General features: G+C 26.4%; 1 protein-coding gene across 6 annotated transcripts in view; it reads left to right on the top strand.

Annotated features, from left to right (window-relative positions):
- Positions 1–25400, top strand: part of LOC145850044 (uncharacterized) — a 60998-nt gene extending 35598 nt beyond the window's left edge. For 2 of the 6 annotated variants that reach the window (XM_082955226.1, XM_082955191.1), the window contains exons 10-20: positions 1794–1842; positions 3711–3793; positions 6292–6444; positions 8926–8977; positions 10997–11109; positions 11550–11658; positions 11945–12009; positions 13096–13196; positions 19128–19246; positions 23047–23135; positions 24478–25400. The gene's annotated coding sequence lies outside the window, so the exon portion shown is untranslated. Of the gene's footprint in view, positions 1–1793; positions 1843–3710; positions 3794–6291; positions 6445–8925; positions 8978–10996; positions 11110–11524; positions 11659–11944; positions 12010–13095; positions 13197–19127; positions 19253–23046; positions 23136–24477 lie in introns of all 6 variants that reach the window. The other 4 variants (XM_082955219.1, XM_082955205.1, XM_082955198.1 and 1 more) reach the window with 4 other exon arrangements.
- Positions 25401–26795: the final 1395 nt, after the last annotated feature.

The raw sequence follows: 26795 nt of genomic DNA, 5'->3' as shown, positions 1-26795 counted from the left end.
AGCATACTAAAAGAATTAAGAAATAGAAGTTAAATCAGTTCAATTATATTCAGTCATATGTTACTTGATTTAAATGCTATTTAATATACCTAATTCGCTAACTTGTTAGCAAAAAAAAAATTAATTTTTACTAAACAGAAAAGTTAATAAATTGTATCTTTAGTTTAAGATTTCCGACTGTAATTTGTTTAACAATCACAAAATCTTATACAAAAAAAATGTAAGTTATATTTTTTACAAACTGAGAAGAATTTTGTACAATATTGTGTTTAGCTGCATTATTCGCATACGTTTTGTTAATCTGTTAAATTAAATTTGCTCGATTTTATATTGTTTTATTTATTTTTTGTGGGTTTTGATTGTTTGAAATAAGATTAGTTTGTGCACTTGGTTTTACAGACAACATTTTCTCAATACTTAACAGTTTACAACACAAAGTTTTTTTTTTGATTTTTGTTTGATTATATTTTTTGCGTTGCTGTTTCTTAGATTTATTGTGTTTGAATGCTATTTTTTTGAAAAATTAGCATATACTAAATAGCAATCGCATACAGTTCATGAAGATTACAATATAAGTACTATCAAAATGATATAACTAGCTTATATTAATTTTTAAATCTTAATAGTTTGAATTTTTTACTTTATAATTAACAAGTTTTCAACTATCTATTACAAACAAATACTAATTTTCAACCAAATTTTAGAAAACTTGATTAAATCTCCTTATTTCCCGATCAAAATATTATCCTGAGGCTTGTTGTGACGCAACAACAAAATTATTCCACATTATCCTTTCTTGGATAAATTTTAGTATCGGCAAACTTTTACGTTAATAACGTACAGAGTTAAGAAACTTCTGAATTAATTTTAAGGCTACTAGAAGTAGTCAGAAATCACTTACTTATATACATTTATGTATTTTTACTAATAGAAATAAATTAATTTTAATTAAAAAGCTTTATATTAGAGTAGGCATAAAAAATGCATACCAAAAGAATTAAGAAATAGAAGTAAAATCAATTCAATTAGCTTCAGCCATAAACTACAAAAATGATACTATTTAGAATATCTTATTTGCTAACTTGATAGTTTGAATATTTATAATTTTTAGCAATAGAGAAGTTTTTAAAATTGTACCTTTAATTTAAGATTTCCGACTATATTTTGTTGAACCATCGCAAAATCTAGTATAGTATAAAGGTAAGTTGTTTAATTATTTTAAAAACTCAGAAGATTTTTGTACAACATTGTATTTTGCTGCCCTATTTGTACACATTTTGTTAAATTTAATTTGGTCGATTGAACAGAGAAATGTATATTATTTAATTTATTTTGTATGCTTTGATTATTCGAAATAAGGTTAGTTTATGCACTTGGTTTAACAGACAAAATTCATTTTGATTTTAAAGTTTACTTCACTGAGTGACTTTTGATTTTTTTTGATTATGTTCATTGAGTTGCTGCTTCTGAGATTTATTGTTTTTCTGAAAAACAGCTATCGCATACAGTTCATGAACATTACTATGTTATATATCAAGATTATATAACAAGCTTAAAGTTATTTCTTAAATATTTTATAGTTTTAATTTTTTACTTTATAATTAACAAGTTTTCAACTATTTATCTATTTCTAATAATTCATTTTAAACTGTTTTATATCTAACAGTAATATTTTACGATCTAAAAAATTTTATACCAATACAAAAGTTTTTAGAGTTTATGACAATTATGGAAATCATAAATGTCTGATTAATGAAAATCGACTAAAGACAAACATAATTTACACTTTTTAGTTGGAAAACCTATATCAAGAAAGGTAATAAAGCACTGAAAACGCGAAAGGTTTGTTAAATGATAATTAAATAATTTATAATTCATTTTAAACTTAAATAGTTGTAGAAAATTAAACTTGAGTTTGTTTAAGTCTTAGTATTTATCATTTAAATAAGTAAGATCGTAAAAGTACTATTCCTAATATAAAGTAAAAAGCTGTTTTCTATTATATAAAAAATCCAATAAAACTATATAATGTAAGCACTACATAAATCTAAGTTAAAAAAAAAACATTCACAAACAAAATAGAATATTTAACGAGCTTCAAGTTATAAAAATAAGTTTTCGAAAAAACTGGTAGTAGTACTATTAATCATTCATTAAACTGCATACTTTGGTTTATTGTGAACTTTTTTTCATTAATTATTAACAAAGGTTTAGTCTCAATAAGTATTAAAAATAAGATAATAACAACAATTTTTTAATTATACAAGTGATTAGTTGATCAAACGACATTACTTTTATTAAATTATTAATAAAAGGTTTATCAGCTAGTAGTAAAAAAAAATAATGATTCTAATTCAGTGGTATCCTACAACTTAATTGATTGTTTTGTAACATCTTGTAAACAATGCGCAATCAAACTACTAAAAAAATTAAAAAAATCTTAACGCCGAATTCTTAACGGTTGAAAGACTTCCCCTAATCAAATTGAAACTGCACTGTGAGCCGATTACTTTGCGAACAGCACAAAAACCCGCAAACGCTTATTACAACAATCAATACAGTTAAGAAAATAATTTTAACTTAAACATGTCGGTTTTGGAACCAGTTCTATAAAAATATTTTAAGCTTTCCTCGTTGAAAGCAAACAAATCCATCTCATGTAAACAACTTGCGTTTAAGCGAGCACATACGTGATCAACATAAAAAGTATTCTTTAAATTAGTATAACTAATCATCTGTTTATGAATCGAATACAGGCTTTAAGAAGTATATAGAACTTCTTAATTAAAAGAAAAGTAATAGTATAAATGCTTCTGTTTTTAAAACTTAATAATGTTTAAATATGTACTTACTGAAACGATTATTGAATAAGTTAATAAAAGGTTATGTCGGTAAACTTTATTTTATACAAATAGACAGATTTACTTTAAAAATTTAATTTAATATTTTGTTTAAATACAGACATCAAGCACAGCCTTTAACTGGATTTATGAAGTTCTGAATTGGTTGAAAAAAATATAATTACTAGTTTTTTAAACAACAAAGAGTAAAAATTTTGTAGGTAATAAAATCTTGTAACTGAACGCTACTTTATAAAATATTAAAACTTTGAACACATTTGTGGACCGTCGACAGCAGGCTTTAGAGTTGCAGCTAACTGACGAGTATAGATAAGAAACTGTTTACCGAAAACGCGCGACATTTGTGTTAACTTCAGCTTGTCTCACAGCTACTGTAAGTCCAAGGCCTGCCAGACTTACGCTGATGTTTTCTTTAACCGTTAATGTTATTACTTGACAACTCCGCACTATTTACAACCTTGATATTAGTTTGTTTGTTTATAACGATACCGTTTCACAGAATTTTAACTATATTTAATTTAATACATTAAAACATATATACATTTATTATTCACCTAGATAATTAATACTAGAAACGACTTAAAGGTAGCCTTTGGATTATTGAAGGCTGCTAGGATTTAAATAATGTCATATAAATTAATAAAATATTTTCTAGCTTTCAAAACTTTTATGCTTATTCCAACGTAGAATGCTAACTTTATTTTTTTTTTAATTTTTAATTCAATTGAAGAAAGTGTAAATTTTTTTAGCATTAGCTTGTAAAACATTAATGTTATTGTGGAAGATATAGTGCTTAAATATTTTAAGCAATTTGAATATCATGTTTAAAGTAAATAATTTTTTTACTAGCTCACTAGAAGAACAAGCATGTGAGAAACAATATTTTTGCCGTCTCAACTTTGAACTGCTTGGAATATTCAGCACAACAACTGGTTAGTTGACTTAATTTCAAACAATTTAAAAATATTTAAATAATCTGTAAATTGTTGCTTTTTTCTATAAAACAACATAATTAACAAAAGCTTTAAAAACTTGTTATCAAGTTGTTAAAGTAAGTTACTTAACAGGGATGAAGTATTTTATACTAAATCACAAAAAAAAAAAATTGTTTTGCTTTGCTTTGATCAAGTAAAATATTTAACGTATTTAATTTAAAATATTTAAAATTATTAACATTTTTCTATGAAATTGTTATAGACTTGTAGTATGTTTACATGTTGCTTAGTATTCTCCCTTTTTTAATCTAAAGGGCATTTTAATTAAGTAATTAAGAGGTTATAATATACTTCTTGGTAATACTAATCTTCAAAATAGTACTATTTGTTTTTAAGCTTTCGACTATTTTTGTGTAACAAATTTGGAAAATTTTATAAAAATTTCTTTTATAAAAATGATTATATTTTTGAAATAATAAGTAAGTGGTAAACATTACTTCAATAACCAAGTGATGCTTTATTTTTAGCTCGTTAATAATCTCGCCTTACTACTTATGGTTAAATTTTTTATGTAAAATTTCAACTAGTTTACAATAACTTGACTTTCAATATTAAAGAAAAAATGTCTTGTTTTTTATCGAAATGTTGTTTAAAAAATATATTTAATGAAAATACTTACCATGATTTCCTTATACTCGGATTCCGAATTAAGTAGAACTAAAACTTATATCACTCCTTAGTTTGAGTGTATCATAAAGTATAAAAGAAATTAGCATACAGTTTTACATTAATGTTTTAAAAGTTAAATAATGTATATAATTCTGCATGACAAAAACAAAACTTGTTTGGGTTGAATTAAACAAAAAAGTTGTTATGCGTGCTAACTTTAGAAAATAAAACATTTAATGATCGCGTTACTCAATATTATTGATATAGTATAATAATTAAGAATCCATATATATAAAATACTAATAACTATAGTTTTGAATTTTATACTAATGTTGACATTATACTTAAGTTAGTTTCGGATTTTGTGAAGTTTCCAAATTTAACTCAAAGTTCGACAGGAATTTTTTTAGTCACCTTTCAAAATTTAAGTATTATAGCTTCTAAGGGCTGTAGTTTTAGTTTTAGTCAGTGTTTTTATTTATGTGACTCAAAGCAAATTAGGGACTTTATCAACTGACAAACAATTCATTATTTTAAACAAAAATTGTGTATGGAAATATTATGTTTTTATTATTAGTAAACTGTTTAAGGATTTAATAATACACAAGTTTACTTAACAAATGTAAGGCATTCGAGAAAAAAAAAACTCTAACCTATTTTTTTTTCAAACGACGAGTTTTTTTGCAAACGTCCGTGCTAAAACTTTTTAGTCATTTCTAAAGTCTTTATTTCTACCTATTTATTTTTAACCTATATTATAAGCGTAGTTATAATTCAGTATTTGATAACATTAAGGGAATATTTATGTCGCTTGTTCTTTAATGTTATAACCATCGCTGATTAGATAATACTTGTTAATAAAAAATTAATTTAAGTAGTATTTAAAACGCTAAAATCTACTTTTGATTTAAAGAAAATTAAAACTTTTCATTTATACATGGTTATTGAGTTTTCTAAGTTTGCCTTTATTTATTGTTTTTGAACAAAGAAGTGTTTTAAATGAGATTTAGTAACTAACTTTTTTATTTGAAAATCAGGATTTTAATACTCAGTTTAAAAGTCGATATATTTTTAGGTTTATAAAATATCCGCATCTTTTTATGATCACCCTTTTAGTAGCTTTTTACCATTTAATTTGTTAACCCTCAAAGACATAGATCTATGGTAGCTAAAATTCAACCTTAGTGTAATTAAGGTGTTGAATTTTACTTGTATGTACGTTTTACTTTTTATTACTTTTTTCATAATATACTCCCGTAGGAAATTTATATCTACCATGAATAAAACGTTTATTCTATCAGTGTTATAAACACCGTTGATAAGCTTACAAGAGAAACATAAAAGCAAAAAAGAAAAAAATAATGACGTAACTTTAAATATTAACAATACAAACTTAGGCTAAATATAACTTATTTGAATTATTGTTACAACATAAGATTTGGTCCGAATTGACTCTCAAAGCGTTTAATAAACCAAAATACTTAATACACTTTACTTATAACAAACAAATAAAAAATAACTTGGTTAAGTTATTAAGTAAAGTATTTCACTGTTTTTTGTATAAAAACAAAAAAACATATTGAGTATAATTTACATTTAAAATATACAACCAAGTTTTCTTAGAATTAGCATTAGTTGATGCGAAAGTTTTAAATGTAATACAAAAGCTTTGAATAGTATAATGCAAAAAAATTTAACTAATGTTAATAATATTATTAGCATTTTAAAATGTTTTATATATGTTTTTTTTTAATATTATCTGGGTAGAGTTTAATCGTGGTAAAAAATTAAATGAACTAAATCAAATTAACTAATACATTTTTTAGCAGTTTTTCGAGTACAAGTGACGCTAGTGCTGAGCCATTTGTTCGACAGTGACGTCATGAAAAAAGACGCCGTGCAAAAGTGGACATGCTTGCAAAAGTGACGACTTACTTGGGTTCCAATCGGTCGGGTTAAAATTAATCATTCTGGGAATTGTAAGTATACCGTTTTTCATGTCTATCAAGTTAAAAATTTTAATTAAAAAAAATACCTACATTTCTTAAATTACAACTCCAAAATATTTTTTTGGTAAATCTAGTATTTTTTTCCAGCCCACTACAAAGTTTGATTAATAAAATGTTTTTTAAATTTTGTAATTAAAAGCAGTGGACTGTAAAAGTACTTATAATTTTTAGTAGATTGCAAAAATAACTAATAAAAATATTTTTCATACATAGTAGTATGTTTTATTGATATTATTTCTAGTCAATGTATATTTTATTCCAATAAATATGTATAATTAAAAAGGCATTTTTAGTGTAGCTAAAAGTCATTAAAAATAATAAAGTAGATAAAAATAAAATCTTCTTCAATGTGACTAAAACTAAAACTATTTCTAATGCCACTAAAACTAAAATTACGGCCCACAACGACTTTTGAAACTTGAATTTTGCCCGCGAGCATAAACTGCTTGCCGACCCTGGCTTAATACATTATAACAAACTTTTTTTAAAATGTTGCAACAGTAACCGAGGTTTATAAATTTGGTATCAACGCTTGCTTTGGTATTTTTAATCTGGCATTGTTTTAATTATTAATAGTTTTCCAGTTTTTAAGCAACTTTACTCCAAAAACAAGTTAACATTGTTATTTGTCGACATATTAAAAACCACCTGTTTTATATCTACATCAGTTAATGAACTGAAGAAAAGTTTGGTAGTAATGATATTTACTATTTATTAATCTGCCTACTTTAGTTAGTTGTGTACATGCTTTTTTTAAGTGGGTAAGGGCTGATTTGAATACGTTTTATACTTTTTATTTTTATTTTTTATATATAATTGACTAGTTAAATATAGCTATTTTTACGACTAGCATTGGAAGATTAAGTTAGGTAATTGTTAAGACAGCCTATTTCTTTACTTAAAACTAGTTTGAAACTGAGCAAGTTCATTTTTAAACTTCAAACGTACTTTCGAATTTAATTACTTACAAGCTTGATTTGAAAACTAAAACTCCTCACGCCAAAATCTTCACAGTTAAGTGACTCCCCTAATCTTACTAAAAAAAAACTGCATTGTGAGCCGGTTATTTTGCGAACGATGAAAATACAACAGACACTTGTTTAAAGTAAAAATACACCAAAATAAATCAAACTCAAACACTACTATTCTGTTACCAGTGCTGTTTAATATTTTTTCACAAGTCAGAAGAGCGAAACGTACGTTGGAATAAGCACAAAAGATCGTGTTACAGCGAAAATCACTTTATTAACTTTGAAAACTTAGTTTTAATCCATGCGTCAAAGTATAGCTTAACTGGCAATTTCACTTCTGATTATTTTTAAATTCAATTTTATGTACGTTTAATTGTTTTAAACATCAAATAGCTAAATTGCAACAAAAACAAAATGCAAGTGATATGTTGATACTTATATACATTGACGTCGTTAGACCTTTTTAACTGCAACCGAAAACACCTTTTCAAATTAATTAGACCTACGTCTCAGTCGACCAAAAAGCTAGTGATCTGATGGATTGGTAAAATCAAACTTATTAATTTCACAGTATATTGAATAATGAAACGGCATAATAAATGGCTTTGGCCCTACGCATATATTTTTGTTAATCATTAAAAAAACTAATTGACAACTCTTAACTATTTACAATTTTTATACTAGATATGTCAATTTTTGAATAACTTACTTGTTTAGCAACATATTTTTCACTAAGCTTTAACTGTATATGATATAAAGCTTATAAAACGTACTCACAAATATTATTAAGAAAGTTCAAAAATTTCAATTGGAGATTGTTTTCGGCGCAAGGGTTAAAATAGATTTGTCATAGTTAATAAAGTATTTTAGAAAATCCTCTTAAGTGTTTTCGTTTGCACTTTAGTACTTTTTGAAACGTAGACTGTGCACTTGAGAATAATGAACGGTTTGTTTAAGCTTTCACATGAAAAGCTGCAAATATACCAACTTAGACTGGATTTGGTTTGTCAAAGTACTATTCTTTTCTTAAAGTGTATGTTTACTTGAAACAAGTGTTTGTGGTTTTCTCATTGTTCGCAAAGTAATCAGCTCACAGTGCATCCGATACTTGTTCGTTTACTTTTTGCTTGTTAAGGGGAGTTTGTCAACCGTAAAGATTTCGGCGTGAGAAGTTTTCGCTTTCCGAATCATTCTTAACAGTCTTTTAAATCAGAATGCGATCAGAATTTGTTAAAATACTTACTTAGTTTTATGATATTATTATATTATAAAGGTTTAGCAGTTTTATACCACTTAATGAATCATTTATTTACACAACTTATTTTTAGTTGGTGACTTCTATAAGTTGTTTTATATAATCAATGTCTTATACTTATAACTTATTTAAATGAACCTTTAATTTACTAAAACAGTATTTTCGAACATGTTTATAATGACCATTGATAGTTTTAAACTTTTTCCAAACTAATAATTTTAACAGCTCACATGAGGAGCACGAATAAAACGATATCAAACCTTTAGTACACAAAGTGGTTAGTTAACTAAAGTTTAAGTGTTTTTTACATACAGTTTGTATTGTACTGTTTTAAATAATTAAACAAACAAAATTTTGTGAACTTTATATTAACTGTTTTTAGACAATATAGTTTAAGAAAATATTTTTAAAACTATGTTTTCAAAATTTTTTTTTTAAAACTATAAGGTAATTATACAAGGCTGTTACTTTAATAAATTAAAAAAATAAGATTTTTTAAGTCCTTTAACTATGCTAGTTTTCTGTAAAACTTTAGCTTTTTCTTGAAAAATGTTGAATATTTTAACTTACTTTTTCTTGTCCAGAATTAACCTTTTAAGTAAAACTGAATATTATGAGTTGGTTTTAAATCTTCAAATTCCAAGTATAAGTTTTATTCGCTTGATTTGTTTTAGTTGTGAAATAATTGTTCAATGAAAACTTACAGTTTTGATAAATATTTTTTTGTTGTTAAAAGGTTTTTGTTAAAACTATGCAAAATAAAATGTATGATAAAATCTATTAATTTTATATAAAAAATGTAAAATAAAAATTAAAAAAATTAATACCATTGAAATGATAATTCATAACTTATAAATTAATTCTATCGACTTTCTATACAAAACTTTTTTTCAAAGTTTAGAAAAGTGGAAACAGTAGTTTCTATTTTAAATATCAACTTTCTTTGTAAATCATAAAATATAAGTAAACTAGTAATATGTAATTGAAGAAAACATTCGAACAAAAAACAAATAACTACCTTTTATTTTTGAATTATGTTTAGATGTTTTAGTTAAAATATTTTGTTTTTAGACAGAACTCAGAAACTATAAAAATATACATATAACTTTCTACTTTACATTTAATTACATTGTTTTATACACTTCAATAGTTTATGAATAAGTTTGTTTTTTAAAGTAAATATTGAGTCTGTTTTGAATAAAAATGTTTCTCAAATCGTGCTTTGGGGGTAAATATTTTACTTAACAACTTATCATAAGCACAGTTATAAAATGCTTTAATGAATATTTTAATACCTCAAACCTGCAATATTATTTAAATATTTTATTAGTTCAGCCTAAAACTTAGCTATACAAATAATAATAAAAATTATAGTTTTAAATATAACGTCTGCAATCTGTTGGTTATTTAGTATTGTTGATTTAAGATATTTATGTAGTTTTCATACTAATTTAGTATATTTTACAGGTATAAGTGTGAATCTGAATTTAATTTTACTAAACAACATTCCTATACTTTATTTTAATTCTAATGTAAATAAAATAAATCCAGTTTGCGGGTCTACCCTAAAAAGAGATATTGTTCGTTTTTGACAGTCTCTACTCTACACCAGGGTTTCCCAAAGGTATTCTCGAGTTGTTGAGCAAATAAAAATGTCTTAGGTGTTTTTAAAGTTAGTATTTTGAGTAATGTTGTCGAAAGGGACCATAGCTTTTTAGTTTCTTTAAAGGGGGTCATTTAAAAAACTATGAAATAATTGGAAATAATGCTGTTTTTTATAACACCTCTTTTAAAGATTAAAACAACAAAATAATTCTTTGTCTAAATATAAAAAGTTATTTTGCATGTTTGTAGGAAAACCTAAAAATAAACTTGACTCATCACAATCAATAAGTTAAAACTTTAAAAGAATTCGTACGTTTTGGATACATGAACAGTTAATATGATAAAATTTAAACTTTTAGCTTTTTTTAAGATAAAACGACAAAAAAAGTTATAATATTCCGCTACAATTAGTACATGACCAAAATGTAAAAATTTATTTCTGTCTTTAATCGAAATCTCCTATGTCCGCAATATAACAATTTCTGTTGATTAGGAGAACACTAAAATAAATACATTTATTACCAATACAGCCTTTTTTTCTGGTTACAAGCGATGTTTTTTAAAACTAATAACAAATTAAACCTAGTTATTTTTAAATACTATTTTGGTGTTTGTATAACCATTCGTAATTGTATTTAATCTAACTATTTGCTTTTCACTGTACATTGTAATCAAATATGACGTCACACAGAGAAATATGTCGAAACAGACGAGGAGATAAGTGAAGACGATAATTTTGAGAAGAAAAGAAATCGGTATATCAGGGTATTGAAATTTCTTTATAGGGCAGAGAAATACTCAGAAGTTTGACTTTACTAACTAATTGTTGAAATATAAATGAATTGTATATAAAAAAAAATAAACAATCAAGTTAATTAGGGCGTTTCATTCAATCTAAATTTGTGGTTTTAGATGTAGATGTTTAATTAACTACGGCTATGGGAAATTTTGCCATAAAGTCTAAATTGTTTGTTATGTTATATATATTTAAATTATGGACGATAAAAGGCAGAAGCTTAAAATTTAATTACATAAACAAACGTTCACGCATACAGTTATCATACTATAACCAAACTAATCTTTTGAAAATATTATAAACTTTTTGATTTGATTTTTCACTCACAAGTATAAACTCCGCATTCTGAACTATTATAAATGGATTAAACTTATTAAAAACTTGTATTTATCATTTTATTAGTTAAAAATTTATTTGGTGAAGCTTACACGCCGAAACTTTGATCCAGAGTTAAAAAATGAAGTAGGGCATTGTGCTGACGGATTCAGAAAGCGGTCAGTTCTTACAGTTGGGATGAGTCAGCTTGACATTAAATTGTGGCAAATTATGCAGTTTAAGTTTGTTTTGTTTAGTTCTTAAAAGTTATGTTTGGTTCATGTTCTTTTTGTCGAATTCACGTGTTAGTTTATATAAAACTGTTCTAGAAAAACGTAGTAAGTTTAATAACTTTTAGTTTTACCTTTTTAAGTTAAATAGGTTACGATACTTTTCATTTTCATAACAACTTATATACATTTTCATGTTTAGTTAACATAATCCATTTACGAAAATATATAAGAATACTTGACAAGTTCTACACTGACTAAAATTATACTTAATTTTTAGTCAGTAAAATTAAATTAGCACATTGAAACCGAGCGTGAACGTGGAAGGAAGTGGACAAGTTGCAGGCTAACATCAATCCAAAGGTTTGAAATCATTAAATCTATCAAATAAAAAAGTTATGTTTTATTTTATTTAGACTTTTTGGTTAAAAAAACATTATATTGTCAATATTTATATAGTATTAAAGATATACCATAAACTTTAACCATAATTAATTATAAACTAAGAACATACTAAAAAACTTGTATTTACAATACCCGGAAGACAGTTAAAACAACTGTAGAAAATTTTGAAAACATTTTTTAAACTTGATTCAGAAGCTTAAATTGATAAGAGTTTTTAATAAAAATTAAGTTTACGTTAAGGTTAGAGTTTATAATTTGAGTGATTTCTATGTATGGCTTCAATACTTTTTGTAGTAAGAATTGTTAATCGTTATGATTATGATTTCAGTTGACTATATTTTTTTGTTTTAAAACAAAATAAACTTTTACATAAAACTTAGACATTCTTATATTACTAAACAGTTTTTCTTAATATTTTAAATTATACCAGTTTTTTGCTGGTTAGAAAGTATTAAAAAAAATTAAGTTGTTTATTTTTTTTGTGTTCTTACATTTTCTCGATAAGTTATCTAAGCAAGCATTTAGAAAAACATGTTGAGAAAGTTTTATATTTTCATATATCAAAACAAACTCTTAATGTTTTAAAACCTGAATTTTTTTCATAGTACAACTTTTTATGCTGTATTATCTAAATTTTTATGACGTCATAACTTTACATGAATAGTGCAGTATAGTTAATTTATTGTATTAACATAAAGGTTATCAAATTAACATTTATGTAAGGTTAACAGTATCTGAGCAGTGAACACTGATAAATTTATGATAAAAATATGGTTAAGCGTACTCTTAGTCATTAAGATTGTACAATTTAATTAATATAGTTTGATTAATTTTTGTTTAAAAAATTTAAATACTGGAACACTTATGTCATCCGAAATATTAACTCTAAAAATTTTAATTATTTTAAACTGTCTTACAGTTTTCTCATTGTCGTATTGTACAGTTGTCATCGTAAAATTTTAGTTTTATTTTTTATTTTGTTTTGTGTATATAGCATAGAGTTTTGTTTATAAACCTATTCAAATGATTACTATGACGTCACAGATTTGTACTATATGCCGTCATAGACTGGACTCACGACAGAATTCCTACCATGGACATGGACATTGCTTGGAGGTCAGGAAATTGTGAATAGAATAGTTCAGGTTTAAGTTTGTTTAGATAAAATAAAAATATGTATGTAGTATTAATGTACTTGAACAAAATATAATAGCAGACCTACAGCCAGGTTTGTGAAATAATAACCAAACATTTTATATATAATAATAATAACATTAAACCAACTAAAATATATGGGATTACTAACATTTAAACAAGCCAGGTTATGTGTGTAAAAAAGCATTGTAAACTAATAACAACGTGTAAACACACCAGGTTTGTATAATATTAAAACTTAGCATTATATAAGTATACGTTTTAGTTAATTTTGTTTGGAAGCTATTTAAGGAATTTTTAACGATTTTAAATGACCACACCAAGTTCATCCTAACAGAAACTATAAGTAAATAATATTATAAAAAATTTTAAACAATGGCTGCACTATTAGATTCTAAATTTTTACCTCCTTATAAAAGTAAAAGTAGACGTGGTTAGATAAAATTGTAAAAACCATTAATACCCCATTTAAAAAACTTCTATAAAAATAAAACCTTTTGCTGCGATCAAGAAATAAAACAAGCTGTACTCAAAAACAAAACTTTTCCTTCTGTTTTCAATTCTAATGGAGTCCATTGAAAAGTTAGTTGGAACACAGACGCAATACTTTCTGCAAGCAGGAGTAAACACTTTTTAGGAGGAACGTCAGCTTCATTGTTTTAATGATATAAATTTGATATTTGGGTATTTTCCTTATTTAAATAAATTTGAACTACTCTACTCGGTAAAAAAAAATCACATTTAGCCTGCCGACTAAATACGTTAACAAATGTATATTAAGACGTTTATCTCGATCACCAAAAGGCTTTTCTTTACACAAAGTCCCTTAACAAAGTTGTAAAGCGTTCTGTTCTTAGTCAAACTCAAGTCAAACAACCAAGTCAAACTCTGCTTGCACTAGTTTGAGAGAACCGAAAAAGTAATATCTCGTTTGTTGTGCGCCTGAACGTCGTACTGACGTCATTTTCAAAAAAAACACAAACTGATAAATGCAGAAGTAAATAGAAAAACTCTCAATCATGGATATAACTTACTAATGCAGTGTATAGTAGCATCATGTCGTAGTCATTTAAAAGGCGGCATGTGAATCCGCCAATAAACATAAAGTCATTCTACGAGGTAGAGCTACTTGTAGTAGTTTTGTGTCGTACACCCTTATCTTGATAAGCGGTATGCGAATATGCCAACATAAACTAACAGTTGAAAGCTGCAATATCGTTTGAAATATTACTATAATAAATTTTGTGACAAACAAATATTTATACCCACTGACCGGTGACTCAATCTTAGTTAGGTTAGATGGTTGTTCGGTTTGGCCCTATGCCTTGGTTTGTGACCGCGTCATGCGTTTTATGTCGTCCATCGATAAGCGTTTGGACGACATGAGCCATTAAGTTAGTTAATTATAGTTTTATTAAACGTTCAAATGGAACGCTCGTTAATTAAAATGAATTGATTCTACTGCTGAGCTAATGTTAGTAAAATAATTTTAAGTAATTTAAATAGTGATTTAAATAGTACAATAAACAAAAAAAAGTTTATATGATAAAGTGATAAAGTTCTACCAAAACTGACTCGAAGTTTTTTTAAGCTTAGTGACTATCTGCTGGCTGAGACTTAAATAACTCTAACGATTATTATATCTTGCTTTATTTATATAAATCCTCTGCAGTACTTAACTTACCTTGGCCCGTTCAATCAACAATAACACGCACACCAAAACAAAACACCTTTTTAACATACTAAGAAAAACATTTTTTTTACTCTCTTCTCTACTTATTTACGTCACGCGCAAAAGCCTTTCTGTAATTTTTCACTGAGTTATGTTGACTTCTTTGTTGTGATTTTCCACTTAAACTTATTTTTGACTCCTTCATTGTACTTCTAGAAACAAGTAGTAACATATTACGTATTATACTACCCTTTCTACCATACTTAAGTCTTTTGTTTTATTTCTAAGTACTTATATTCTGTGAAATTCCCTAATATCTAACTTTTGAAGCAAGTAGAAGCTACTACTTGTCATATATTAACTAACTGTGAAATAAATAACAAAAGTTTTACATTGTTTATACAGCTTTTTTAATTCTCATTAAAAATGTACAGTTTAAAATCATTCCAAAGGCGTAATGTAAATCCACTGATATTAGATAAGAAACTATATATGTAGTAAAAAAAATACTTTAAAAAAAACTTGGTTAAAAAATGTTATTAAACATGCCTTGTAATTTCAACTATCGCAATATGTATGGTAGTTATGAGTTCGCAAAGTAATTATATTGTTTGTAAAAGAAAAGAAATTCAAATATTATTACAAGCTACAACTGTTTAAATTTTTATTAACTCCAAATTAACTTCTTAATTTAAGTATAGTAAACAAATATTTGAAAAAAAAACTTACTCTAGCACGAAACCTGTATTAATAGAGTTTTAAGAACAACAACGTTTTATGATTTTGGTAGTTTTTATTATTAAATTTACTTTTGAAGCTCTGAATTTTTGATAATATTTTAAAATAATCTCTCTGTTTTCTACAAATTTTATCTATTTTAGAATTTTTTGTATTTTTCATTTACATTTGCTCAGTTGTAGAGGTATTTTAGTTTAACATAAACAATACAAACTTGTAGTTTAAACAGATTTTTTTTTTAAGCGCAAAATAAACAGAATCTTCGAAGATGCTAGATAGTGTATCATAACTTATCAATGAAGAATACTTATTTTATATGTAAACAGCTTTTTTTATTAATTTTTAAATTCATCACGTGCTTATGAACTGGATTTTATATTAAAAGCAATGAAAATAAAGGATCAAATTATAAAAAAAAAATTCAACTATATCAAAATACCTAATTAATAACTAAAATTTATTTTGTTAATATATTTATAAACGAATTGTAGAAGTATTTACCTAGTTTTAGTTATATTTTGTGTTACAGACTTTATCATTCTTGTATTAGTTTGTGAATAAACTCAACAAAGAAAGATATATTTATTTATGATAAAGTCTTTCTTTTATTGAGAATCAATAATGCCTGTGATTAAATGCCCTCTTGAGAGTTGCACATATGAAACACCAGACGTCGATGTTTCTGTAGTTGCTTCTATGCTTATCATTCACAACAACGTACACGTTAATGCAAATTCTTCAAAACCAAAGCTTCCAAAGATGGACCGTCCTCGAATAGGGACAGACTGCAGTGAAGAGGGTTGGAACATATTTGTACAAAAGTGGACTATGTTTAAAGATAGCACGCAAATGACAGATGTAGAAAAACGCCGTCAACTGTACCAGTGCTGTGAGGAAGATTTAGGCGATGCTATTCTAAAAGGACATAAAGATGTAGTAAATTTCAATGAGCAAGAGCTTTTAAGGATGATCAAGCAGCTTGCAGTTATTTCTGTTTCAGTTGTTGTACGACGATCAGACTTTCTTAGTGCAAGACAGGATTTGACTGAAAACACTAGATCATTTGCTGCCCGTTTAAAGGGAAAAGCCAGTACATGCTCGTACACATGTAAATGCCCAAAGGATGGCTGAAATCAAATGATAGATTTTACAGACATAATCCTAAAAGATGTCATGGTAACAGGTTTAGCCGATGAGGATGTCCGTAAAGAGGTGCTAGGATGGGAAAATCTAGATGAGAAAAATGTCAATGAGACAATCGGTTTTATTGAAGGAAAAGAGATGGCACGTGATGCAATGTCAAAACTCGCTGTTACAGCATCAGTTTTCTCATACAAATCCTCAAAGAAAACCACACAAAAACCAAGTGGTAAAATAACTTGTGACACATGTAATAAATTAACTGATAAATTTGTTTGGAGCAGTAAAAATATGAGGTATATTGAGTGTTCTGCCTGTAAAAAATGCTGGTTAAAGTCCTGTAAAAAAGTTTATCAAAGTCACCAAAGTTATGCTGATGAGTCAAATGCATTTCTAGTTGGTGGATTGTACACACCAAATGTATGCAAGTTCTTAAAGAAAACCACAAAAAAACCAAGTGGTAAAACAACTTGTAGCATATGTAACAAATTAACTGATAAATTTGTTTGGAGCAATAAAAATATGAGGTATATTGAGTGTTTTGTCTGTAAAAAATGCTGGATAAAGTCCAATAAAACAGTTTATCAAATTTATAAAAATTATGCTGATGAGTCGAATGCACTTCTAGTTGGTGGATTGTATACACAAAGTTTTGATGGTCTTTGCAGCCGAGGTCGTAGAAAAAATATGTTCGAGCGGAAAAACGCGAAGAAGAAAAAGAAGGTACAGGGACAGAAAAACGTACTTTTACAGACTAGATCGCGAAGAAATTTAAAGAAGTCATTACCTTACGTCAGAAAGAGTGTTATGACCTACAATAATCCGCAGATCTCGAAAATGTGGCACGACGTTTGGAATAAAAAGGAAGAATCTCTCAGTATTTGTTTTGTTAAGTCTCTCGAAAATATAAGTGAGAACACAAAATCGTTGCCACCACTGAGTTGCGGTGATCATGTCGTGATACTAAATCGAACAGGTAACTTTCCTAGCAAGTGGGGGAATAGTGGAGTGGTGGTGAAAGTGAAGGACTGCCATCAATGTGTTGTCAAAGTTGATGGATCAGGTCGCTTAACTGCTCAAAATCGTAAGTTTCTGAGAAGATTTACCCCTCCTGTTTACAAATCTATAAGCAGTACCCCTTATCTGAGAAAGGCAAACATACCACTGTAAAAGTTTGTCTTTTCTGTCAAAAAAAAAAAGTTTTAATGTTCTTTGTTTTTACAAAAGGAAGATTTTTTTGTGAGGCATTGTGTAATTTCCTTCTGTACTAATGGTTTTCTTCGAAATTGATGTTGAACTGGAATGGCTCGGATTTGCTTTGATATATATTTTCTTGACTTATATTTTCTACAGAAAAGCAAACAGACAGCCAAAGTTTACTGCGAACAACAATGTGTCCGGGATGAGTGTGTGAAATTATCGGATTATTTGCAGCGTTCCCGTGTAAGACTTTACGATGCTTTTCAAAAGCTTCGTGCCATCAATGTTGCTGATATTCATTTATTGTTAGTTGGAATGTTCACTGTAAATTGTTGTTTTATGTTTAATGAATGAGTTTCAGTCCAATGGTGACGTCCTAAAGTTTGTAGTTGACTTTGCAGCAGACTAGTCTAACAGCCATCTGTTCAAAGTGATCTTGGATGAGGACGCAGAGATTGACTTTCAAAAATTCGAACTGTTGGTTAGTATCGAGTATTTGGAAAATAAGTGTAGCAGTATATCGTCAGTGTTAAATGCTATCAGTAATGCACCTTCTACTTTGTTTAAAGCCGAAAATATGATAAAGGTGTTTATCAGCAAATGAAGTGAAGTGTCAAGATGGTTAGATGAATGACGTGTGGTTTCGTTCTTCAAAGCTGAAAAGTTCGAATCGGTGAAGCAATTAAGTTTTTAAATACTTGTATTCAGCAACTGAGTGAAGAAAAGTAAAGATTAAGTCTCAACTTTTTTGTTACAGTTTGTTTGTTTAAGTTGTAGTTTGTTTTAACAAATCATTTATTAGTGAACTAAGTAAATCGTAATTTTTGAAATGTTTTTGTCTTTTTGAGTTTAATTTCGTAGAATTTTAGACCTGAAAAATGCGTTTAAGTTGTAACAAATTGTTAAAAAAAAAAAAATGTTTTTCTAGGTAAATTTGACGTTTTATCTCCTTAGTAGATAAAATCTGGGGGGAGATGTAGAAGTATTTACCTAGTTTTAGTTATACTTTGTGTTACAGACTTTATCATTCTTGTATTAGTTTGTGAATAAACTCAACAAAGAAAGATATATTTATTTACTAATAAAATATATTCATATATGTTTCTAAACGAATTAGGTAGTTGTGAATAATTAATGAAAAGTATGAATTGCAAAATACAGTTGTTTTTAGGCGAAGTAACATCTCAAATGAAGAAATTCAACAACAAAATGGATAAAGTTCATATAAAAAACCCTTTTAAAGTTGAAAAAGTCAAGCGTTCAAAAAAATTGGAACGGGTTTAATTTGGTGTTAGTGTTAGTTTCTATATGATTCATCTACTTAAAAATATTACTGATTATAAGGGTAGCCGTCAAATTTGCAAGAGAGTACAAAATTGAACGAAGATACTTCCGCACGAAAGGTCACTTTTGAACGAGCAGACAAATTTGCATTGATTTTTTTAAATATTTTTAAATTTTTTTTTTTATTATTATCGCTTTTATTTTTAAGTTAAAATTTTTTTATTATCACGGTTACCCCTACCCTCGGTCGGTAGCTTTTTTATTCTTAATTATTTATTTTTTCATATTTTTTTGTTATTTATTTTTTTATTTTTCTTTTTACTATCACTAAAATCTTCAAGCCTTACCCTCGGTCAGTAAATTTTCTTCTCTACTTTTTGTTTTTTTATTGTATATTATTTTTTATTTTATTTTTTACTCTCGTACAAAAATGACCCTTCGTGCAAAATTGTAAGTCTTGCAAAACTGACTTGTTTGTTTTCATTAAAAATTAAAGTTATTTATTTATAAATGTTAGTAGCTTGACTTATAAAAAAACTTTTTATCTAAAAAGGTTATCATCGTGTTTGTTATTTGTTAAGGTTTTTAGTAGTTATCTTATTTTTAGAAAAAGTGTCGAAAACTTCTTAGATGAGATGATTTAACCCAAGTCACAAGTTAAAACTTTAAAGTATCTCCTATCTTAAAATCTGGTTAAATTACTAACTAGTCTATACTCCAAAAGTTGATTAAAAAATCAAATTAACTTATCAGTTCCGCACAGAATACAAATATAAGTTCTTGATAAGTCGTAGGACAAACAAATATTAATTCCCAGAATAGATATGAGTTGGTATTTGTATATATTAATATTTAAATCGATTTTGTTATTTTATTTTAGCTTATACTAATCTATATTTTTGCTAACTTAACATAGATAGTCAACATAAACTACAATAAGTAAATTATTTTTTTCGTTTTTTATGCATAGTTTATTCAAAACTAATACATACGAGCAAAGTTTTGAAAAAAGGGTTATCACAACTTGTAATTAAAGAAATTAAATTTAAAAGTGTTATATGTAATAAAAACAGTAAGTAAACAACGAGTGTTTTTTTTTATATATGTAAGTAAATGAAGTTTAGAATTACTGAAAGTAAAAAAACTAAATAAAAAAAAGCTTAAGTTTAATTAGTACTGTAAATAGACTAATATTATTATGACGTCTGTGTAAAATAAATCTTTGTATAGAGCAAGTCATTTAAACATCATTAATTTATCCACTCAAGTAGTCTTCAGACCATAAAAGTTAGAAACTAGTAATAGAAAAGTTTAAGTGTCACGGCGCTACGTTTAAAACATTTATTTATTACGTTTGTTAGTCTTAGGTCAAATCCATCCTACAGAACGGGCAAGTGAAATGATGCGCCGAACCATGATCATTCAAAAACATCGTCTCAGCGCAGTTCAAACAACAATGATGTTGACATGGAAAGTAGCAGGCTTCTTGATTTGTATAGTAGGGTTCGAAACACAAATTACAACCGCTGTCTTCAATAGCTTGAATGTCTGCTTCTCTTTTAACCCAAGTCACAAGTTAAAACTTTAAAGTATCTCCTATCTTAAAATCTGGTTAAATTACTAACTAGTCTATACTCCAAAAGTTGATTAAAAAATCAAATTAACTTATCAGTTCCGCACAGAATACAAATATAAGTTCTTGATAAGTCGTAGGACAAACAAATATTAATTCCCAGAATAGATATGAGTTGGTATTTGTATATATTAATATTTAAAACGATTTTGTTATTTTATTTTAGCTTATACTAATCTATATTTTTGCTAATTTAACATAGATAGTCAACATAAACTACAATAAGTAAACTATTTTTTTTCGTTTTTTATGCATAGTTTATTCAAAACTAATACATACGAGCAAAGTTTTGAAAAAAGGGTTACCACAACTTGTTATTAACGAAATTAAATTTAAAAGTGTTATATGTAATAAAAACAGTAAGTAAACAACGAGTGTTTTTTTTTATATATGTAAGTAAATGATAAAAAAAAGCTAAAGTTTAATTAGTACTGTAAATAGACTAATATTATTATGACGTCTGTGTAAAATAAATCTTTGTATAGAGCAAGTCATTTAAATATCATTAATTTTTCCATTCAAGTAGTCTTCAGACCAGAAAAATTAGAAACTGCACTAGAAAAGTTTAAGTGTCACGGCGCTGTGTTTAAAACATTTATTTATTAAGTTTGTTAGTCTTAGGTCAAATCCATCCTACAGAACGGGCTAGTGAAATGATACACCGAACCATGATCATTCAAAAACATCGTCTCAGCCAGGCATGTTAAAAAGCTCTGCTTTGTTTACTCAAGCGTGAAATTACTAACTTAAAACAAACCAAAAATAAAACACTTCATTGCTGAATTACCATAGTAACTTTTAGCATTTTAACATCTCTGGTCTCAGCGCAGTTCAAACAACAATGGTGTTGACATGGAAAGTAGCAGGCTTCTTGATTTGTACAGTAGGGTTCAAAACACAAATTACAACTGCTGTCTTCAATAGCTTGAATGTCTGCTTCTCTTACAACAAACGAAAAATCACCAAGTCTTTTTGCAGTAACTCTTTGATTTAAGTAGTTTTCCGTTCTTTCGTGTATGTAACAAGCCTGTTCGTAATACGTGCTGTAATTGAAGTTTCCGTCGTTATAAAATTGATAGCTGTTGAGGAATGTTTCAATATCTTCATTGCTGATGTTTTCTTTATTTAGTGTTCGTCCAGTAGTTTCCACTACATTGTCAGTATAAATATTTGTTTCCATAACCCAGTCGACGTCAAAAAACTCAGTGAGGTGATTAGTATTCCAAATAAAAGAGTCGAGTAGAGGCATGTCTTCGTAAGAATCTATCTCAACATTGAACAACTCTTGTACTTGACCTTTGAGTTTGATGGTCATTTTCTTTACTATTATGTACTCTGAATGATTATTGAGAAACTCTATCAACTGCTGTTTGACATTGATGTACTTTCTGATGTGCCGTAATCTGTTTTCGGGATCATTAGCTGCCTTCGAACTGACAATACGTAAGAAGAACATAAAGGCTATAACAACATCTACGATATTGTTATAGACTGCAAAATAGCCTAACGCTGTGTCTATCATCTTACAAAACAAAGTGTTTAATTAGAACCGCTGTTTAAATACAAATTGTTTAAGATAACTGTCATGATGTAATCATTAAAAGGAATTGTTATGATTAACACTAACAACTTAAAAATAAACGAGTAAATTTTGATTGATTTCATTATATTTCAAAGTTCATAAAGCTTTTTAAAATAACAAATATATTTAAAATTTAATACATAATCAACAGTTATAAAATAAATAAATCAAATACTAAATAAAATGTACTAAAATGACAAAATTAAAAACTTCAGCACTTTTAATAAAACTAGTCGTTTAGCAACTGTAGCTTTTATAAATGTCATGAAGTTTTTAAGGAAAGTCACTTTTATATAGATATTGTTAGGAAGGATAGTAAGTGAACTTTGTGTAATCTATTTATTGTTTTAATATAGTTAAAAAGATTAAATAATATCAATAAATCAAATTGATATCGTTGTAAAAGGATATGGTCAAAGCTAGTACAACACTTATGTATTATGTCAAATACACTGCAAATCATTAGCTATATAATTAAATAATAAGTATTGTATGAAGAAAGTTTTACAACAATAAAAAAACAAAAAATTTTTTAAAACTTAGTTTATAAAACTTTAGCAAATCGTATAAAATGAAATTTTAACTTTATAGGTGCAGTCAGGCTAGTCTTTTCAAATTACGAATAAAACGAGTGACGAATTCAAATACACAAAAGAACAAACAGAGACCAGCAACAATTGGTTTGTTATCATGAATTACACTACTCAACCCTTTATTACACCAGATAACATTCTATTAATGACAATAAAAATTTCAGGAAATGTCTAAACTTAATTATCTGTACCTATTTAATTCTATACGAGATATTTATGTATGGATCAATTTACTTCAAACTTAACGAAGCTAGTTTAAACACTTTCTTAGAACTTGATTTTTTTAAAATACCTTAGTAAAAAAACTAACAACTACTTGTTCAAATAACTTTTAAATACAAAAAGCTATCATAATTTATAGTTCTCAATAACATTTTATTATAATAGTCTGCCGGTTAAGTTAAAACTTGTCAAAGAATAAGTCTAAGTCAACTAAAAGTATAAATTCTTGACTAAAGCTCAAAAACTTAATCTGGATTCTGGTTAACTATAGTTTTAATAAAAATAGTTTTTTTAAGAATAGGTTTTACTTTTTATTCTTGCTAATTTCAATAGAATAAAAAATATACTAAAGATATTTACAAAAAAAATTGATTTAACAGACTTGAAACTAAATCTTAATTTTCAATTCAAAGATTTTCTATTCATATAGCGTTAATATATTTTATATGTATTGTTAATTTTTCTATCTTTTTATAAAATCCTGGTATTATTAAGATATTTTAATTAGTAATAACTTGAATGTTATAACGTATTTGTGACTTGTTTATTAAAAAAGTAAAAAAATTTATTGATTTTTTGAGTATAAAATTTTTATTTTCAACACAGTTTTCACTTCAAGTATGTATATTGTATCAAAACATAAATATACATGTATACTAAAATTTTGTAAAATTTTAAAAGCTTTACAGTATAACTGCAAAACTTGTTTAAGTCAAAGCCTCTATAACTACATAACTATTAAAAACGAAATTACAATAATTAATATAGTTTTTTTAAAAGGTTTGTGAATCAATGGTCTTTTAATTAAAGAAACTATATTTATAACCTATACTATTTTGTTTCAATGTTTTATATGGTGTATATATTTATAAGTTTTTAAATAATTTTAAAGTTTATTTGGTAAATTAATTATACTAAAGTTATAAAAGTAAAAAGTAGTTACATAGTTTATAAATGTTATACTGTTTTTAAACAATCAAACGTATAACAGAATTCAATTTTATGACTGTTTTATAGTACTGAAAAAAATCAAATGACTAAAAATTATACATGGTTCATAAAATAAACAGTACTGAAGTTGTTTATTTTGCTATACCAATTTTAAGTTGAGTTAAATTGAAAGTATTTTATTAAACTTGGTTTTATATAAATTACACTGTATGTTTACACAATTGTAAGGTTATTAAACTTTTATTTATATTTACAGAATCACAGAATCATCCCGATAACTGATACAACAAGGATTACAACGAACTGTTATCATTTTTTAAACTTGTTCATTTTATTTGTTGTTGCTTTGTGAGTAATTTATTATGCAATGGTTATTTGTTTATCAAATGTCTGAAATATCTTTTGCTTTTAAGTTAAATTAGGCGAATAGTTTTAGAAGTAAATCTCGGAATATATATATAGGTATTAAGTTTAGTCGTTTAAATTATTGATCAAGGATAAGCAAAATATTTGGTTAATCTTATTTAATAAGGTTGCATTTGGTTATACAAGTAAATAAGTGATCTTTGTTTTTTATTATTTTTTGATATATATTATCACACATAGGTTGTGTAAAGCTTCTGTATAGTGTACTATCATTTAATATGATTTTTGTTTTGCATGAAAAAAGTGTAGCCGTAGGTATTAAGAAAATTTTGCTGGAAAAAACAAACTGATATACCTAATTGAAAGATTTTTTTTTTTAAATCTTTTTCTTAATCAATATCCTGCACAAATGTTAAACTTTTTTAATTTTTACTCCTGCTCAATGTTTACTTAATTTTAGAGTTTTACCCAACCTAGTACTAATTAAATCCCATCTAGTGGTTTTAAGAGCTTTTGGACGCTTTTAGCTATCTGTGGGCATCAATTTGTTATTCACTAGCAAAGTGCTATACTTTATAAAAGGTGATTGCAATTAAGACCTTTAAGGGAAATAAAAAAATGAATTGGGGAAACAGTTTGGGTAGATAGTTCTTCAGTGAAAAATATTATAAAAGTTACATTACAAATGTTGGTGATAATTCAAGATTTTCTATATGTGGATTTTTTTGATATCATTGATTTTAGGGTTAACTAAAAAGCTATATTTTGTTGATATAAGCTATCAGTTTTAATTTGAAGATTAAATTATTAGTACTGGTGTTTCAAAAACATTTAATATAGTGATTTTTAGCTGTCATGTTTACTATAAGGCTTAAACTTTGTAATCAAAGCTCAAACTTTACAATAAAGGGTTAATATTTTTATTACGACCTGTAGTTATCATACCTGACTTACCTGTGCTATTTTGCCAACCATAAACCTAAGGTAAGTCAAAAATTTTCCAGTTTAAATTTTTATAAGTTTTAATGAACAAAAAAAAGTGTGTTCTACAATGTTAAATATTTAAAAAAACAATAACGTTTTATATTTCTCTAAAGAATATTTTGTTAAGAAGTTTGTCAATACAACAGTAATAATGTATAAATTGAAAGTTTTAAGAATAGAATAAACTTCAGTACAAGTTTGTGCCAAAGAGTCCAAGCCTTTTGATTTTGATTGAAATGGTTTTCAATTAGTTATTTTATTAAACTTTGCCTGGGGTTTTAAATTAAAACTGAAAAAGTGTCACACATAAATTAAAATTATTACGAATGTGATTTTAATAAACTTACGTTTTTTAAATTTTAATGTTATACTAAAAGTAACTTAACAAAAATTTATTCTTATTTAACAACATATATAATAAATCTTTCGGATATTTTGATTAAGCTGGTTGTTTACAGTACATATTTCAAAAGTTAATTTAGATGCATACTTAGAAAATAGATATAATAATAAAATTACATAAAAGCTTACTTGTAATTACTTAATGTTATTGTAGCATGTCTCTTTTTTTTTGTTTACAAACAACATTACTACTGAAAATTCTTTATTTTATTTTTATTGAAGTTTATTGTTAGACGAAGGACCTAAGCATCAAAAACTAAGCCACTTAAATTTAAAGACACTTTTTAATTAATTTTTCATTTTGAATTAAAAATAATTTAAACTAAAAATTACATACTCTGTATAATAACAAAGTAGTTAATGCATATTCTTGGGCTTTTTTAGTTTATTTTTTTGTAGTGTTTTGTGCTTAAAATACAATTTTTATTTTTTGTCGCTGTGTTTGTTGAGTATATTTTTATATACCTTTTTAGTTACGTTTATTTTTTGTAAACCTTAACGTAGTATAATTTTTTTAGTGTTAATTAACTTTTAGAAAAATGAATGAAAGCTTTATACTGCGTACTAAAAACTTCAGTCTATTTTTAGAACAGTCGTCTCATTTTACGCTTCTTAGATATAAATAAATAATAAAAAAACTAAGCTTATTTAATTATAACTACAATAATGTTCGTTAATTAAACTAAATAATAGGTATCTATAAAAAAATTTAGATACTCAAGTAAACTAGTATTTTTTAACTTATTTTCACTTATATGCTCAAATATTTTTTAAAGTAAAGCATTTTTCACTTACCTAAACTCCTGTACGTTGCTTAAGGTA

This window comes from Thalia democratica, chromosome 1, assembly GCF_965202585.1.
Source record: "Thalia democratica chromosome 1, ktThaDemo2.hap1.1, whole genome shotgun sequence".
Taxonomy (NCBI): Eukaryota; Metazoa; Chordata; class Thaliacea; order Salpida; family Salpidae; genus Thalia; species Thalia democratica.
The sequence above is the reverse complement of the archived record's forward strand: the minus strand, read 5'-3'. Positions and strand labels throughout refer to the sequence as shown.